At 41.1% G+C, this 16,215-nt stretch overlaps 1 non-coding gene across 1 annotated transcript; it reads right to left on the reverse strand.

Moving 5' to 3' along the window:
- Positions 1-15,354: 15,354 nt before the first annotated feature.
- On the reverse strand, positions 15,355-15,473 carry LOC119304447. The gene has a single exon (XR_005148275.1). It is a non-coding gene; the product is annotated as a 5S ribosomal RNA (ribosomal RNA).
- Between the last annotated feature and the right edge of the window lie 742 nt (positions 15,474-16,215).

The following is a 16,215-nucleotide window of genomic DNA, read 5'->3' on the forward strand; positions in this document are numbered from 1 at the left end:
GTTTAATTTGGTCATGCAACCATGTCCTTATAAGTGTGTATATAATGTTTTTGTTCTCTATGCAATCCCATGGCACAACACACACGCCTTATTAGCAACAACCGTCTGTGTTATTATTGGTCCGCGCACACATTTCTGATTACATACCTTTTTGCCGCGTATCACACACATCTTGTTATATTGAACCGTTTCTGTTCTCTTGTCTCAACACAGACAATTCATGAGGGTGAACCGCATGCCGTATATCGCACACACCTTGAATCTGGCTGACCGTTTCTTTTGTTATGCCTAATCACAAATAGTTCGTGAACCGTTTGTTGTATATCGCACACACCTTCATCTGGCTGCCCGTTTCTTTTGTTCCTCCTCATCGCAAACAGTTATGTGGACTAAACCGTATGCCCTGAATTGCACACGCAACTTAAATCTGAACCGTGTTTGATGCATCCTCCATCGCAAATGTTTTGCACCTTTTTTGAAAGTTTTTTTACACCACTGTTTGCGATTATGGCATCGCACACAGCTTCGTCGAAGGGTGTCTGATCGTAGTGCCGCGTTAGCAGCATCCTGCAGTAGTGTAGGAGGCAATATGATCGTACTTGAGTATTGGGTGTAGCTAATATGCGAGTGTGTTTCATGAATGGATCAATGGTTGAGAATGATGGGCTAGGGATAACTTATTTTAGTGTTGATATTTTGAAAGACATGGTTGCTTGTTGGTATGCTTGAGTATTTAAATTATCATGTCAAAACTAGACTATTGCTTTGAACAATATAAAAGTCCAAATGTCCATGCTATAAAGAAAAGAATATGATATGACACGTTAGGTAACATTCCACATGAAAAATTATGTTTTTATCACTTCCCTACTCGACGACGAGTAGGACTTAAGCTTGGGGATGCTGATATGTCTCCAACGTATCTATAATTTTTGATTGTTCCATGCTGTTATATTATCAATCTTGGATGTTTTATAATCATTTTATAGTCCTTTTATATCATTTTTGGTACTAACCTATTGACATAGTGCCAAGTGCCAGTTGCTATTTTTTCCATGTTTTTTTACAACGCATAAAATCAATATCAAACGGAGTCCAAATGCCACAAAACTTGACGAAGATTTTTTATGGTCCAGAAGGAACACAACGGGCCCTGGTTGTGCCTGAGGGGTGCCCCCAGGGGAGCACAACCCACCAGGGCGCGCTAGGAGGCCCAGGCGCGCCCTGGTGGGTTCTGCCCACCTCGGGTGCCCCTCAGACCGCCTCTTTGCTCTATAAATACCCCAATATTCCAAAAATCCTAGGGCAGTCGACGAAATATTCATCAAGCCGCTGCAAAGTCTAGAACCACCAGAGACACCATCTCGGATGGGGTTCACCACCTCCAATGGTGCCTCTCCGATGATGCGTGAGTATTTCTTTGTAGACCTTCAGGGTCCGTAGTTAGTAGCTAGATGGCTTCCTCTCTCTCTCTCTCTCTTGATTCTCAATACAATGGTCTGTTGGAGATCCATATGATGTAACTCCTTTGCGGTGTGTTTGTTGGATCGATGAACTTTGAGTTTATGATCAGATCTTTCTTTTTATATCCATGAAAGTATTTGAGTTTGTTTGATCTCTTTTATGCATGATCTCTTATAGCCTCGTATTTCTTCTCCGATATTGGGTTTTTTTGGCCAACTTGATCTATTTATCTTGCAATGGGAAGAGGTGCTTTGTAGTGGGTTCGATCTTACGGTGCTTGATCCCAGTGACAGAAAGGGAACCGACATGTATGTATCGTTGCTACTAAGGATAAAACGATGGGGTCTATCAATACATAGATAGATCTTGTCTACATCATGTCATCGTTCTTGTGGCATTACTCAGTTTCTCCATGAACTTAATACACTAGATGCATGCTGGATTGCGGTCGATGTGTGGAGTAATAGTAGTAGATGCAGGCAGAAGCCGGTCTACTAATCTTGGACGTGATGCCTATGTAATGATCATTGCCTGGACATCGTCATGAGTATTTGAAGTTCTGTCAATTGCCCAACAGTAATTTTTTCACCCACCATTTGCTATTTTTCTCGAGAGAAGCCACTAGTGAAACCTACGGCCCCTGGGTCTCTTTCTTATATATTTTCCTTTGCGATCTACTTTTTCCTTGCTTTTATTTTCAGATCTATTAAACCAAAAAACCCAAAAATACCTTGCTGAAATTTATTCTTATTTATTTATTTGGCGTTCGATCTATCAATCTACTACCAATTTACCTCACGTCCGTTTGCCTATCTTCAGGGGACGTACCCCGGAAGGGAATGACAACCCCTTTAACACGTCGGGTTGCGAGAAGTTGTTATTTGTGTGCAAGTGATGTTTATGTTGTGTTGCTTGGTTCTCCTACTGGTTCGATAACCTTGGTTCATATCTGAGGGAAATACCTACCGCCATTGTGCTGCATCATCCCTTCCTCTTTGGGGAAATACCGACGTAGCTTCAAGCGACATCAGCGGTACCCGTCGTTCTCTCTGACCAAGCTCCGGCGCGGTAGGGCCTTCACCACTTGCTCGCTGCCGCAGTATGGGCAGATCCCGGCCGCCGACGCACTCCTAGTTACATCCCGACGACTCAGGTACAGCTTCCTTCAGCGTTGCTCCACTTCCCATCTCCCCACGTTGCTGCATGTGGATCTTCTCTAGTTGTTTGCTTAAAACGTATCTCGGCCGGCGTACTTTCCATCTTTCCCTTATTACATGGAATATGCTTCTTTTTTGTCTGCGTATGTGTCTTCAACTCGTGTTATTGGGCAGTAATTGTTTCCATTCTTCCTCCTTTTGCAAACAGGGCTATCCATTTCACCTCGTTGCTATTGCGACCTTTTGGTGAACTGCACAAATCATTTTTTTCTTAAGAGTGTTTTGTGAAGTTCCGCCAAAATGTCACACGGGCAACATTTTTACACTTTTGTGGGACTGCAGAAAGGGAGATTGATTTTGCTATCCTCCTCATCCAACTTTGTGCATAATCTTCTCCAACAAGTAGTTAGTCCTAAAGAGAGATCGCAGAGGTGATCGGCTTCTATTTGTGTGTGTTATGTTTCATCATCTAGTTCCACTATTATTGTAATCACACTGACTGAATATCTTTGCAAACAGGGATGATCAGCTCGATTTTAGTGGAGCTGCATAAAATGATCGGATTGTGATATCCTCCATACACCTCATTTTTCGCTACGGAGCTGGGTGAAACTAGCTGCCAACCAATGAACACTGTGCCTTGGAAATGGAGCCATGCCTACGAACAACGTCGATCAATTATATATTTTTCTTTATTTGTACACCTTCTCACAACTTTGTCTTCAGTTGTGATGTGAATATTGGCGCTGATCTGCGAACCATTGAGATGCAATAGTAGCCATGGTAGTTTCATTTGTATTTGATGGAATGTTGTAACGAGACAATCTTGAGGCAAGAGGACACATGAATCCTATGTTGAGACCTTTTTTTCCTGCGGGAACCAAAGTCAAAACATTCATAGCATCACAGTACAATTTCATTAAAATTATGCGTACATATAAACAAATCCTGAAGGATTGATAGCAATGCCAGAAACAATTCAACTTCGTTTTGCCGACATGTGGGACATCCTTCATCCGGCTCCACCTGCCATGCAACAATATTGAGTGCACAACTGTAGGGAAAGATTCACCCCGGTCATTGCGCCGTAGTAGTAATGACTAGTGAGCAGTCAAATCATAGAGCCCCACCTTCACCATAGTAAGTTTCTCGGACGAAGCAATCATCATTTCTCTATTTGTTGAATCCGCTAGTACTCCCATATTCCCAGAGTAATAAGTTGCTTGGGCGAAGCAACCATCACTTCACCTTTCCCACAGTAAGTACTACCTCATTTTTTATTATTCTAGAAGCAACCACACGCGAATATTGGACGGTAGCAGCACAACAACTGAATCAAAAATCGAAACTAACCAATGAACTACCAATAATGGTGAGCATTTGCTAGTATCATGTACTCCGTCTGTTCACGTATCTAGGGCTTAATGCGTTTTTCGAGACTAACTTTGGCCCTATTTGGATCCATGGGTTAGAGTTAGTTTGAGCTAGTTGGAGCGCAAATAGCCCTAAGGTATCCAAACGTGAGGGTTAAATTGGAGCAAGTTTCACCAAACCCACCAAAAAAAACTATCCCACCCAAGAGGTGCTAAGTGGAGATAGTTCTCATTGGGCCCACTGAAAAATCACTTTTCTCTCTCTATCCCGCCAGCCAAGTGGTGCTAGTTGGAGCTAGTTATCGTGAGGCCCATAGAAAATCACTTTTCTCTCGCCATCAAGTGCATTTATTGTCAATCTAACCCTGTCATCCAAACACCTCTTTGGCTACAGTTAGTTCAGGGTTTGTCATGAGTTAGTCTAACCTCTAGCTAAGTTAGAGTATCCAAACAAGAGCAGTATAGGACATGCAAGTTGCTCAAAGCATATCGTCAAATTCGTACGTGAAAGGATCTTTTTTTGAAACAGAACATGAAAGGATCTTCGAATCATATAGTTTTCAAGTTATATAAAATCTTATCAGTAGTCAAAGGCAACCTCGAAGAATACATTAGGCCTTATATAAAATGTTACTCATCAATAGTCAAAACCAAGTGTTACTACTACAGCAAACAAGTTCAAAACGAGAAACTGGACCCACTCACGACACGACACGACTGTCTCATTTGGTTTGTCAGCCAAAGCGCATCCTCTTCTTGGCATAACAATAGAGTACAATATATTTTTAGAATGCTCTTGGCACGTCGCTAACATGTGATGAGTGAACCGCCCTCAATAGACGGCAAAATCGCCAACCCGCCGCATTTTGAGAGAGAGGAGGATCGAGAAGCGATACAGGCTGGTGGATTACTAGAGCTAGGTGTCACACGGAGGCCAAGAAATATGGTGATAGCATGGGTTGTCCATGTATGATGTAACTACACTGGGCTGCCATGTTTCAGACTCTTCCGGTCTACTATGGAGAAGATTGGGTAGATTTGATATCACCGAATAATAAAGAGTCCAGACGCTCCACCGCAAGGTTTCTTGCTCCTTCTTGGTCGTCGAAAGCATTCTTCTAAGTTTTGTCGACATGTGGGACATCCAGCATCCAGGTCCACATGTCATGCAAGAAAATGGAGTTAAGTATAGTAGCAGAGACTCACCAACGGTCACGAACGTAGGTGGAGTACATGCACGAATCACCCGAAAAAAGGAATACAAGCACGAAGAGAAGAGGTGCAAGCACCGACGCAGGTACTCTTTGCCTCTTTCCCTAACATTCATGCGCGGGTACACAGTGAGCTCATTTCTGTATGAAGAGGAAGCTCATCAGATAATTTGGCGAGTGTAGTACGTAGTTGTTGCTACCTCTTGAGCATGCGTTGGTTTTCCCTTGAAGATGAAAGGGTGATGCAGCAAAGTAGTGTAAGTATTTCCCTCAGCTTTTGAGAACTAAGGTATCAATCCAGTAGGAGACAACACACAAGTCACCTAGTACTTGCACAAACAATAAAGAACCTTGCAACCAATGCGATAAAGGGGTTGTCAATCCCATCAAGGTCACCCACAAAAGTGATATCTGATAAGGATAGTAAGATAAATATTTTTAGTATTTTTGTAGTATAGATTGGAAATTAAAGATTGTAAAATAGTAAACGAGATGCGGTGTAAATAAAAGAGATGCAATATAATAAGAAAGAGACCTGGGGGCCATAGGTTTCACTAATGGATTCTCTCAAGATAGCATGTATTACGGTGGGTGATCAAATTACTGCCAAGAAATTGATATAAAAGTGCATAGTTATGAGAATATCTAGGCAATGATTATGAATATAGGCATCACGTCCGTGTAAAGTAGATCGAAACGATTCTGCATCTACTACTATTACTCCACACATCGACCGCTATCCAGCATGCATCTGGAGTATTAAGTTCATAAGAATAGAGTAACACATTAAGCAAGATGACATGATGTAGAGGGATAAACTCAAGCAATATGGTATAAACCCCATCTTTTTATCCTGGATGGAAACAATACAATACATGCCTTACTGCCCCTACTGTCATTAGGAAAGGACACCGCAAGATTGAACCCAAAGCTAAGCACTTCTCCCATTGCAAGAAAGATCAATGTAGTAGGCCAAACTAAATCGATAATTCGAAGAGACTTGCAAAGATATCAAATCATGCATACAAGAATTCAGAGAAGAACCAAATAATATTCATAGATAATCTTGTTCATAAACCCACAATTCATCGGATCTCGGCAAACAAACCGCAAAAGACTATTACATCGAATAGATCTCCAAGACCATCGAGGAGAACTTTGTATTGAGAATCAAAGAGAGAGAAGAAGCCATCTAGCTAATAACTATGGACCCGAAGATCTGTGGTAAACTACTCATGCTTCATCGGAGAGGCTATGGTGTTGATGTAGAAGCCCTCCGTGATCGATTCCCCCTCCGGCAGATCGCCGAGAAAGGCCCGAAGATGGGATCTCACGGGTACAGATGGTTGCAGCGGTGGAAAGGTGGTTTCGTGGCCCTCTACGATCGATCTAGGCTATAAGAGTATATATAGGTGAAAGAAGTACGTCGGTGGAGCTACATGGGGCCCACGAGGGAGGGGTGCACCTCCCCCCTGAACGCGCCCTCCTGCCTCGTGGCTGCCTCACAGAGTTCCAGACTTCCACTCCAAGTCTCCTAGTTTGCTTTTGATCCAAGAAAGATCATCGCGAAGGTTTCATTTTGTTTGGATTCCGTTTGGTATTCCTTTTTTGCGAAACTCTAAAATTGGCAAAAAAACAGAAACTGACACTGGGCCTTCGGTTAATAGGTTAGTCCCAAAAATAATATAAAATAGCATATTAAAGCCCATTAGACATCCAAAACAGATAATATACTAGCAAGGAACAATCAAAAATTATAGATACGTTGGAGACGTATCAAGCATCCCCAAGCTTAATTCCTGCAAGTCCTCGAGTAGGTAAATGATAAAAATAGAATTTTTGATGTGGAATGCTACCTAGCATAATTATCAATGTAATTCTCTTTATTGTGGCATGAATGTTTGGATCCGAAAGATTCAAAACAAAAGTTTAATATTGACATAAAAATAATAATACTTCAAGCATACTAATAAAGCAATCAAGTCTTCTCAAAATAACATGGCCAAAGAAAGCTATCCCTACAAAATCATATAGTCTGGCTATGCTCTATCTTCATCACACAAAATATTTAAATCATGCACAACCCCGATGACAAGCCAAGCAATTCTTTCATACTTTTGATGTTCTCAAACTTTTTCAATCTTCACACAATACATGAGCGTGATCCATGGACATAGCACTATAGGTGGAATAGAATGGTGGTTGTGGAGAAGACAAAAAGGAGAAGATAGTCTCACATCAACTAGGCGTATTAACGGGCTATGGAGATGCCCATCAATAGATATGAATGCGAGTGAGTAGGGATTGCCATGAAACGGATGCAGTAGAGCTATAAGTGTATGAAAGCTCAAAAATAAACTAAGTGGGTGTGCATCCAACTTGCTTGCTCATGAAGACCTAGGGCATTTTGAGGAAGCCCATCATTGGAATATACAAGCCAAGTTCTATAACAAAAATTCCCACTAGTATATGAAAGTGACAAAATAGGAGACTCTCTATCATGAAGATCATGGTGCTACTTTGAATCACAAGTGTGGAAAAAGGATAGTAGCATTGCCCCTTCTCTCTTTTTCTCTCATTTTTTTATTTTTATTTGGGACTTTTCTCCTTTTTCTTATGGCCTCTTTTTTCATTTTTTTATTTTTCGTTTGGAGTCTCATCCGACTTGTGGGGGAATCATAGTCTCCATCATCCTTTCCTCACTGGGACAATGCTCTAATAATTATGATCATCACACTTTTATTTACTTACAACTCGATACTTAGAACAAAATATGACTCTATGTGAATGCCTCCGGCGGTGTATCGGGATGTGTAATGATTAAAGAGTGACATGTATGAAAGAATTATGAATGGTGGCTTTGCCATAAATACGATGTCAACTACAGGATCATGCAAAGAAATATGACAATGATGGAGCGTGTCATAATAAACGGAATGGTGGAAAGTTGCATGGCAATATATCTCAGAATGGCTATGGAAATGCCATAATAGGTAGGTATGGTGGCTGTTTTGAGGAAGGTAAATTGTGTGTTTATGGTACCAGCGAAAGTTGCGCGGTACTAGAGAGGCTAGCAATGGTGGAAGGGTGAGAGTGCGTATAATCCATGGACTCAACATTAGTCATAAAGAACTCACATACTTACTGCAAAAATCAATTAGTTATCGAAACGAAGTACTACACGCATGCTCCTAGGGGGATAGATTGGTAGGAAAAGACCATCGCTCATCCCGGACCGCCACTAATAAGGAATCAAACTACATGCTCCAACTTCATCACATAACGGTTCACCATACGTGCATGCTGCGGGAATCACAAACTTTAACACAAGTATCTCTCAAATTCACAACTACTCAACTAGCATGACTCTAATATCACCATCTTCATATCTCAAAACAATCATAAGTAATCAAACTTCTCATAGTATTCAATGCACTTTATATGAAAGTTTTTATTATACCCATCTTGGATGCCTATCATATTAGGACTAATTTATAGCCAAAGGAAAATACCATGCTGTTCTAAAGGACTCTCAAAATAATATAAGTGAAGCATGCGAGATCAATAATTTCTATAAAATAAAACCACCTCCGTGCTCTAAAAAGATATAAGTGAAGCACTAGAGCAAAATTATCTAGCTCAAAAGATATAAGTGAAGCACATAGAGTATTCTAATAAATTCCGATTCATGCATGTCTCTCCCAAAAGGTGTGTACAGCAAGGATGATTGTGGTAAAATAAAAGGCAAAGATCCAAATCATACAAGATGCTCCAAGAAAAACACACATCATGTGGTGAATAAAAATATAGCCTCAAGTAAAGTTACCGATAGACGAAGAAGAAAGAGGGGATGCCTTCCGGGGCATCCCCAAGCTTAGGCTTTTGGTTGTCCTTCAATTTTACCTTGGGGTGCCTTTGGCATCCCCAATATTTGGCTCTTGCCAGTCCTTATTCTAAAATCCATCAAATCTTTACCCAAAAACTTGAAAACATCACAACACAAAACTCAACAGAAAATCTCATGAGCTCCGTTAGTATAAGAAAATAAACCACCACTTTAAGGTACTGTAATGAACTCATTCTTTATTTATATTGGTGTTAAACCTACTGTATTCCAACTTCTCTATGGTTCATACCCCCCGATACTAGCCATACATGCATCAAAATAAGCAAACATCACACAAAAACATAATCTGTCAAAAATAGAACAGTCTGTAGCAATCTGTAGGTTACGAATACTTCTGTAACTCCAAAATTTCTGAAAAATCAGGACAATTTGTATATTGATCAATTGGAGCTAGAATTTGTAATTTGTCGCTCTTTGGTAAAAAATGAAAATTATTTTCGTGAGCGCATACTTTCTGTTTTTATCAGCAAGATCAAACAACAATCACCCAAGAAGATCCTAAAGGCTTTACTTGGCACGAACACTAATTAAAACATAAAAAACAAAATCATAACAGTGGCTAGCCCCTAGCTAGCCATAAAAAACAAAATCGTTTAACGCCCCTAGCTAGCCATAAAAACAAGAATAGATCTAGGTACTGCCATAATAATGATAAGGCAAATCGCGAAAACTCATCTCATACTCCCTACGTTCAGAAGCAAGTTTTCTCCGTGGCAAGCAAAAGTAATCAAAAGGACTAAATTTAATGGGACAAAAGTCCCCAAGATCAAGCTCGGGGGGTATTGGTTCCTCCTTTGGCCCCTCATATTGCACAACCAATTCATCATTATAAGAATTCTTTTAGAAAAAAGTCATGAGCCTTTGTTCAAGAGTAAAACCTAGCCCATTGTTCTGAATAGGAAAATTATCATTAAGTTCAGAAATCCTATCAACTAGAATATCGGTAGTAACCTTTTTTCTAAGGTTTTCATTATAAGCAACATGATCTCAAGATCGTAAACGCATTATGTCTTCTTGATAAAAAAGGATTGCTTCCATGGGAGGACGGCCAGCATCTACCCTATAATGCGCAAAGATTTCATTGGCCTGAACTCATGAGCTAAAAAGATGGTAGCCGCTCGCTTAATAGAAGAATGCTGAATATTGGAAAATTCTAGAATAATCCTTTGTATGAAAGGATGCATGTGGATAAATTGTCTTTCAAGATCAACTACGAGCAAAGATATAGCATCCGCAACACTACTAGTTCTATGATGAATAGACCCACCCATAGTGGGCAAAGCACCGGCACAAGTAAAGAAATCTTGAATAACTCCTTTCCCAGTAATATTACCACTACCAATCTGAAACTTTTTAGTGTGTAAGATAGTAGGTTCTTCATGAGGATTATCAGAAGCATCAAAGTTTCCCCCATCGTTACTATTATCCTTTGCAATGATAACCTCCCCAGTTTCAGACATGATGGCAAGAAACCGAACGAACACACAAGAGGCAGGGAAAAAGAGGTGATCAGAAAAGGGGCGAAGAAAAGGCAAAGGTTTTTGAAAATCGGTTTAGAAGTGGGGGTGAGCAAAATGAGAAGCGAATGGAAAATAATGTAATGCGAGGGAGAAGAGTTTATGATGGGTACTTGGTATGTCTTGACTTGGCGTAGATCTCCCTGGCAACAGCGCCAGAAATCCTTCTTGCTACCTCTTGAGCATGCGTTGGTTTTCCTTTGAAGAGGAAAGGGTGATGCAGCAAAGTAGAGTAAGTATTTCCCTCAGTTTTTTAGAACCAAGGTATCAATCCAGTAGGAGACGACACACAAGTCACCTAGTACCTGCACAAACAATCAAGAACCTTGCAACGAACACGATAAAGGGGTTGCCAATCCCTTCGCGGTCACTCGTAAAAGTGAGATCTGATAAAGATAGTAAGATAAATATTTTTGGTATTTTTGTTGTATAGATTGGAAAGTAAAGATTGAAAAATAGTAAATGAGATGAGATGTAAATAAAAGAGATGCAATAGAATAAGAAAGAGACCCGGGGGCCATAGGTTTCACTAGTGGCTTCTCTCAAGATAGCATGTATTACGGTGGGTGAACAAATTACTGCCGAGCAATTGATAGAAAAGTGCGTAGTTATGAGAATATCTAGGCAATGATTATGAATGTAGGCATCGCGTCCGTGTCAAGTAGATCAAAATGATTCTGCATCTAGTACTATTACTCCACACATCGACCGCTATCCAGCATGCATCTAGAGTATTAAGTTCATAAGAACAAAGTAACGCATTAAGCAAGATGACATGATGTAGAGGGATAAACTCAAGCAATATGATATAAACCCCATCTTTTTATCCTCGATGGCAACAATACAATACGTGCCTTGATGCCCCTACTATCACTAGGAAAGGACACCGCAAGACTGAACACAAAACTAAGCACTTCTCCCATTGTAGGAAAGATCAATCTAGTAGGCCAAACTAAATCGACAATTCGAAGAGACTTGCAAAGATATCAAATCATGCATATAAGAATTCAGAGAAGAACTAAATAATATTCATAGATAATCTTGTTCATAAACCCACAATTCATCGGATCTCGGCAAACACACCGCAAAAGAGTATTACATCGAATAGATCTCCAAGAACATCAATGAGAACTTTGTATTGAGAGTCAAAGAGAGAGAAGAAGCCATCTAGCTAATAACTATGGACCTGAAGGTCTGTGGAAAACTACTCATGCTTCATCGGAGAGGCTATGGTGTTGATGTAGAAGCCCTCCGTGATCGATTCCCCCTTCGACAGATCGCCGGAAAAGGCCCCAAGATGGGATCTCACAGGTACAGAAGGTTGCGGTGGTTGAAAAGTGGTTTCGTGGCCCTCTGCGATCGATCTAGGGTATAAGAGTATATATAGGCGGAAGAAGTACGTCGGTGGAGCTACGTGGGGCCCATGAGGGTGGGGGCGTGCATATCCCCTAGGCGTGCCCTCGTGCCTCGTGGCTGCCTCACGGAGTTCAAGACTTCCACTCCAAGTCTCCTGGTTTGCTTTCAGTCCATGAAAGATCATCATGAAGGTTTCATTCTGTTAAGATTCCGTTTGGTATTCCTTTTGTGCGAAACTCTAAAATAGGCAAAAAAACAGAAACTGGCACTGGGCCTCCAGTTAATAGGTTAGTCCCAAAAATAATATAAAAGAGCATATTAAAGCCCATTTAACATCTAAAATAGATACTATAATAGCATGGAACAATCAAAAATTATAGATATGTTGGAGACGTATCAGTTGTTCATGGGAACCACGCGTGGACGAATCAAAGTTCGATCATGACGCGGTGGCGCGTTTTTTATAAATTAAGTTATTCTATTTGATGGCACGTACACAACATTATCTATATCTATACAACTATATAGTGTACGAGTTTTGAATTGTCTCATCGGCATCAATCCTAGCCATTGGTCTCATAAATCTAATGGTTGAGACTGAAAGGATTTGCAAGGAACAGTAGCCCGCAGATGCATCTGCTCGTGTCTGGAACAATCGCGTCACACCTCCCCTCTTCTCGCCATGTTGCATGTGCCAGTGCGTCCGACAAACAGCCGAGACAGGGGCGGAGACAAGTGAACATTTTAGTGAGATGTATACTGTACATCCGCTACTGGCCGCAACTAATTGCATCATTAGTCCAAATAAAAATGTATTCATGGAACCAGCTACACCGAATATAGAGAAGACCAAAGCCTAGCAGCTCATATATGTAGGTGTGGCTAACTATTGTTTTGACATTGGACAATATTGATTGGTCCGATAGATTGATTCATCCACGTGCATGTTCGGTTGGACCATTTGGGGCGTTTTCTGTTGCAACCAAGTGAAATGCAAAAGACCACCACAATAGCGATTTTATTAGCAGAAAACCACCACTTTATAATTCATGACAAAAATCACCACATGGAAGAATTAACAGCGGCAAAAAACACTGATGATAAATGCTAAATTGCTTTAATTATCTTCCAATTATCTTCAAGACATGTTTTTGAAATAGAATATATACAATTTTCTTTGACATTGTATGATTGTAAAGAAAAATAGTTGTGAGTTTGACATTATCAACTTGTTCAACACTTGTCATTGTAGAGCTCAAATTAAGTTACTCCCTCCATTTTTGTATACAAGACCACTATCAAAATTACAATTTGCATCTTTACAAGGCCACTAACACGAATCGAGATAAAATTTATGAGGTTTGCCTTGTACTAGGAACCGAGGACATTAATACCCAATGCATGCATGTGAGGGTGAGAAGGTTGGTTTTAATGCATCGCATTAATCAACCAACGAGGAGTGAGAGAGTGGTCTTGTTGTGTGTTGGAGAAAAAATATACATTTATTAACACGTCAAGCGAGGAGAAAAGACTAGTTTGCAACATTGGCTTAAGTGGCCATTAGTTTCTACCTTGGTACCTGTAATATTAGTTTGTGGCCTTGTATATAAAAACTGAGGGAGTAACAGATATGTAACATTCTTTCATAGTTCCAAATATATATTATGATGATTTGTCATCAATGCTATCACGAGACTTAGTATATCGTTATGTTCCGTAACATTTGTGAACATTAATTTTTTGCCTCCCTCATACCCAAATCCTGTCTCCGCCCTTGTCCGAGAGTACTAGAGATGTATGGTTTGAGAGGAGAAACAAAAGCAAACAATTTGTGGGTCCACGTAAATATTCATGTTTTCCCTAGGGAAATTTCTGGGTGTCATTAGTTCACAAACTTTGTATCATGTCAGTTACCAATTTTCATACATACACTAGCAATATTTATTTTACTTTGAATTCAGCGCAGAGTACTATATGTTTCTTACTAGAATCATAGGAACAATACTATTAAGACGTGCATTGCACGTGTATACATACTAGTTTTCTCAATGGAACATGAATCGTGCACGCACTGAATGACGGAGGACGAGGAGAAGCTTTTGCTTTACGATAGTGTATAGACGGTGGACGTGTAGCAGTTCATTTGGTGTTAGATTGGCAGAAGTATCTATACTGTAGTACCATCATCATTGTTTCGACTTCCGAAAGAGGCGAAGAGCCAAGTGCACGGTAACCTACTCACAGTATAACCGGCCGTGTTTGCGCGAATTTTTTAACGTAGTACAATCTGAGTGGATTGCTCTAGTGGTCATCACACGTGAGCCAATCGATTTGCACCCTTCCGCGCTCCATTTTGTCTTGCATTCCTTCCTCTGTCCAATATGCTGACAAGTGGGCCCCATGCTCATGTATGCCAACGTTGTAGTCAATTATTTTGCCAGAGTCAGCTATCACATCCTTTCGATGCCATGGCAATGTACCCACTAAAAACAAGTTAGACTTGTTCGGTTAAACCAGCTCCCTAGGTGTTTCGAGAGGAATTGGCTATCGTGCAGCGGTTCTGTAGGTGGGCAGGCAGCAAAAAACAGGGGAAAACGCGTGAACCAGGTAGACGAGAGATTTGGTTGATTTTATGTCGCTGAATAATATAAAATATTATGAGTGCAGATGCTATACCGCGAGGTTCCTTGCTCCTTCTCGGTCGTCGGGAATCTATGATGATGTTTGGTTCATGTCCACACCACGTAGAATCTATGAGATGAGTGTTTGTTTCAAGCCACACCTTAGTCAAGCCACACTTGGACCCCACATGGCATATACACACAAAATATGGTAAGATTCCCTTAGGCTTGCCAACTTGTGGCTCTCATTTTGATGAACTAACCTTAGGAAAGCTTAGCAAAAATGTGTGTTGAAGTGTGGCAATGCTAGGCCTAGAACCAAACAGCCCCTTTACCACAACTAACCTTAGGCAAAGTGTGGCTGCCAAAAAAATTGTGGCTATGGCCACCACAAGTTTGGCAAGATTTGGCAAATAACTAAGCCTATGACATGTGGACCATATAACTAGAGAAGGGTGGCAAGCCACAAGTGTGGTAATGAACCAAACACATGTCTAAGATGTTGTGGCATGACTAAGGTTAGACGTGACAACCTTAGGATGGGAACCAAACATGCCCTATGTTCTTCCACTCTTTTGTTGACGTGAGATTTGTTCATCCTTTTGCCAACATGTGAGATATCTAGACGCGTGAGTAATGAGCTACGAGCTAAAACATATTGCAAACGTCAAAAATAATATAATGGGATTAATATATATCGCCCATGTGCGTTCTATTTCTCATGAGGCGCAAAATAATAATTAAAAATGGAATGCAACACGAGGACTTCCCAGGAGGTCACCCATCCTAGTACTACTCTCGCCCAAGCATGGTTAACTTCGATGTTCTGATGGGATCTGGTGCTTTAGTGCTGGTATGATTGCATCCAACATGTTACCCACGGCCTGTTGATGGTGATGATGAAGTTACAGATGCAGGGCTTCGCCTAAGCACTACGACAATATGACCGAGGTGGAAAACTATGGAGGGGGGCACCGCAGACGGCTAAAGATCAACTTGTGTGTCTATGGGGTGCCCCCTCCCCCGTATATAAAAGAGGGGAGGAGGAGGAGGGCCATCCACAAGGGGCGCACCCAAGGGGAGGAATCCTACTCCTAGTAGGAGTAGGTTTCCCCCTTTCCTAGTCCTAGTAGGAGAAGAAGGAAGGGGAGGAAGAAGAGAAGGAAAAGGGGGGCCCGGCCCCCTAGCCCTAGTCCAATTCGGTTTGGGCTAGGGCGGCACGCGCCACACCTTGGCCTACCTCCTCTCTTCCACCATTAGGCACATGAGGCCCAATAACTACCCGGGGGGGGTCCGGTAACCCCCGGTACTCCGAAACTTATCCGAAACAACCCGAACCATTCCGGTGTCTAAATGTAGTGTTCCAATATATGAATCTTTATGTCTCGACCATTTCGAGACTCCTAGTCATGTCCATGATCTCATCCGGGACTCCGAACAACCTTCCGTGCATCAAATCACATAACTCAAAATACATATCGTCATCAAATATTAAGCGTGTAGACCCTACAGGTTCGAGAACTATGTAGACATGACTGAGACACATCTCCGGTCAATAACCAACGGTGGAACCTGGATGCTCATAATGGTTCCTACATATTCTACGAAG

The sequence above is a fragment of the Triticum dicoccoides genome, chromosome 5A, assembly GCF_002162155.2.
Source record: "Triticum dicoccoides isolate Atlit2015 ecotype Zavitan chromosome 5A, WEW_v2.0, whole genome shotgun sequence".
Taxonomy (NCBI): Eukaryota; Viridiplantae; Streptophyta; class Magnoliopsida; order Poales; family Poaceae; genus Triticum; species Triticum dicoccoides.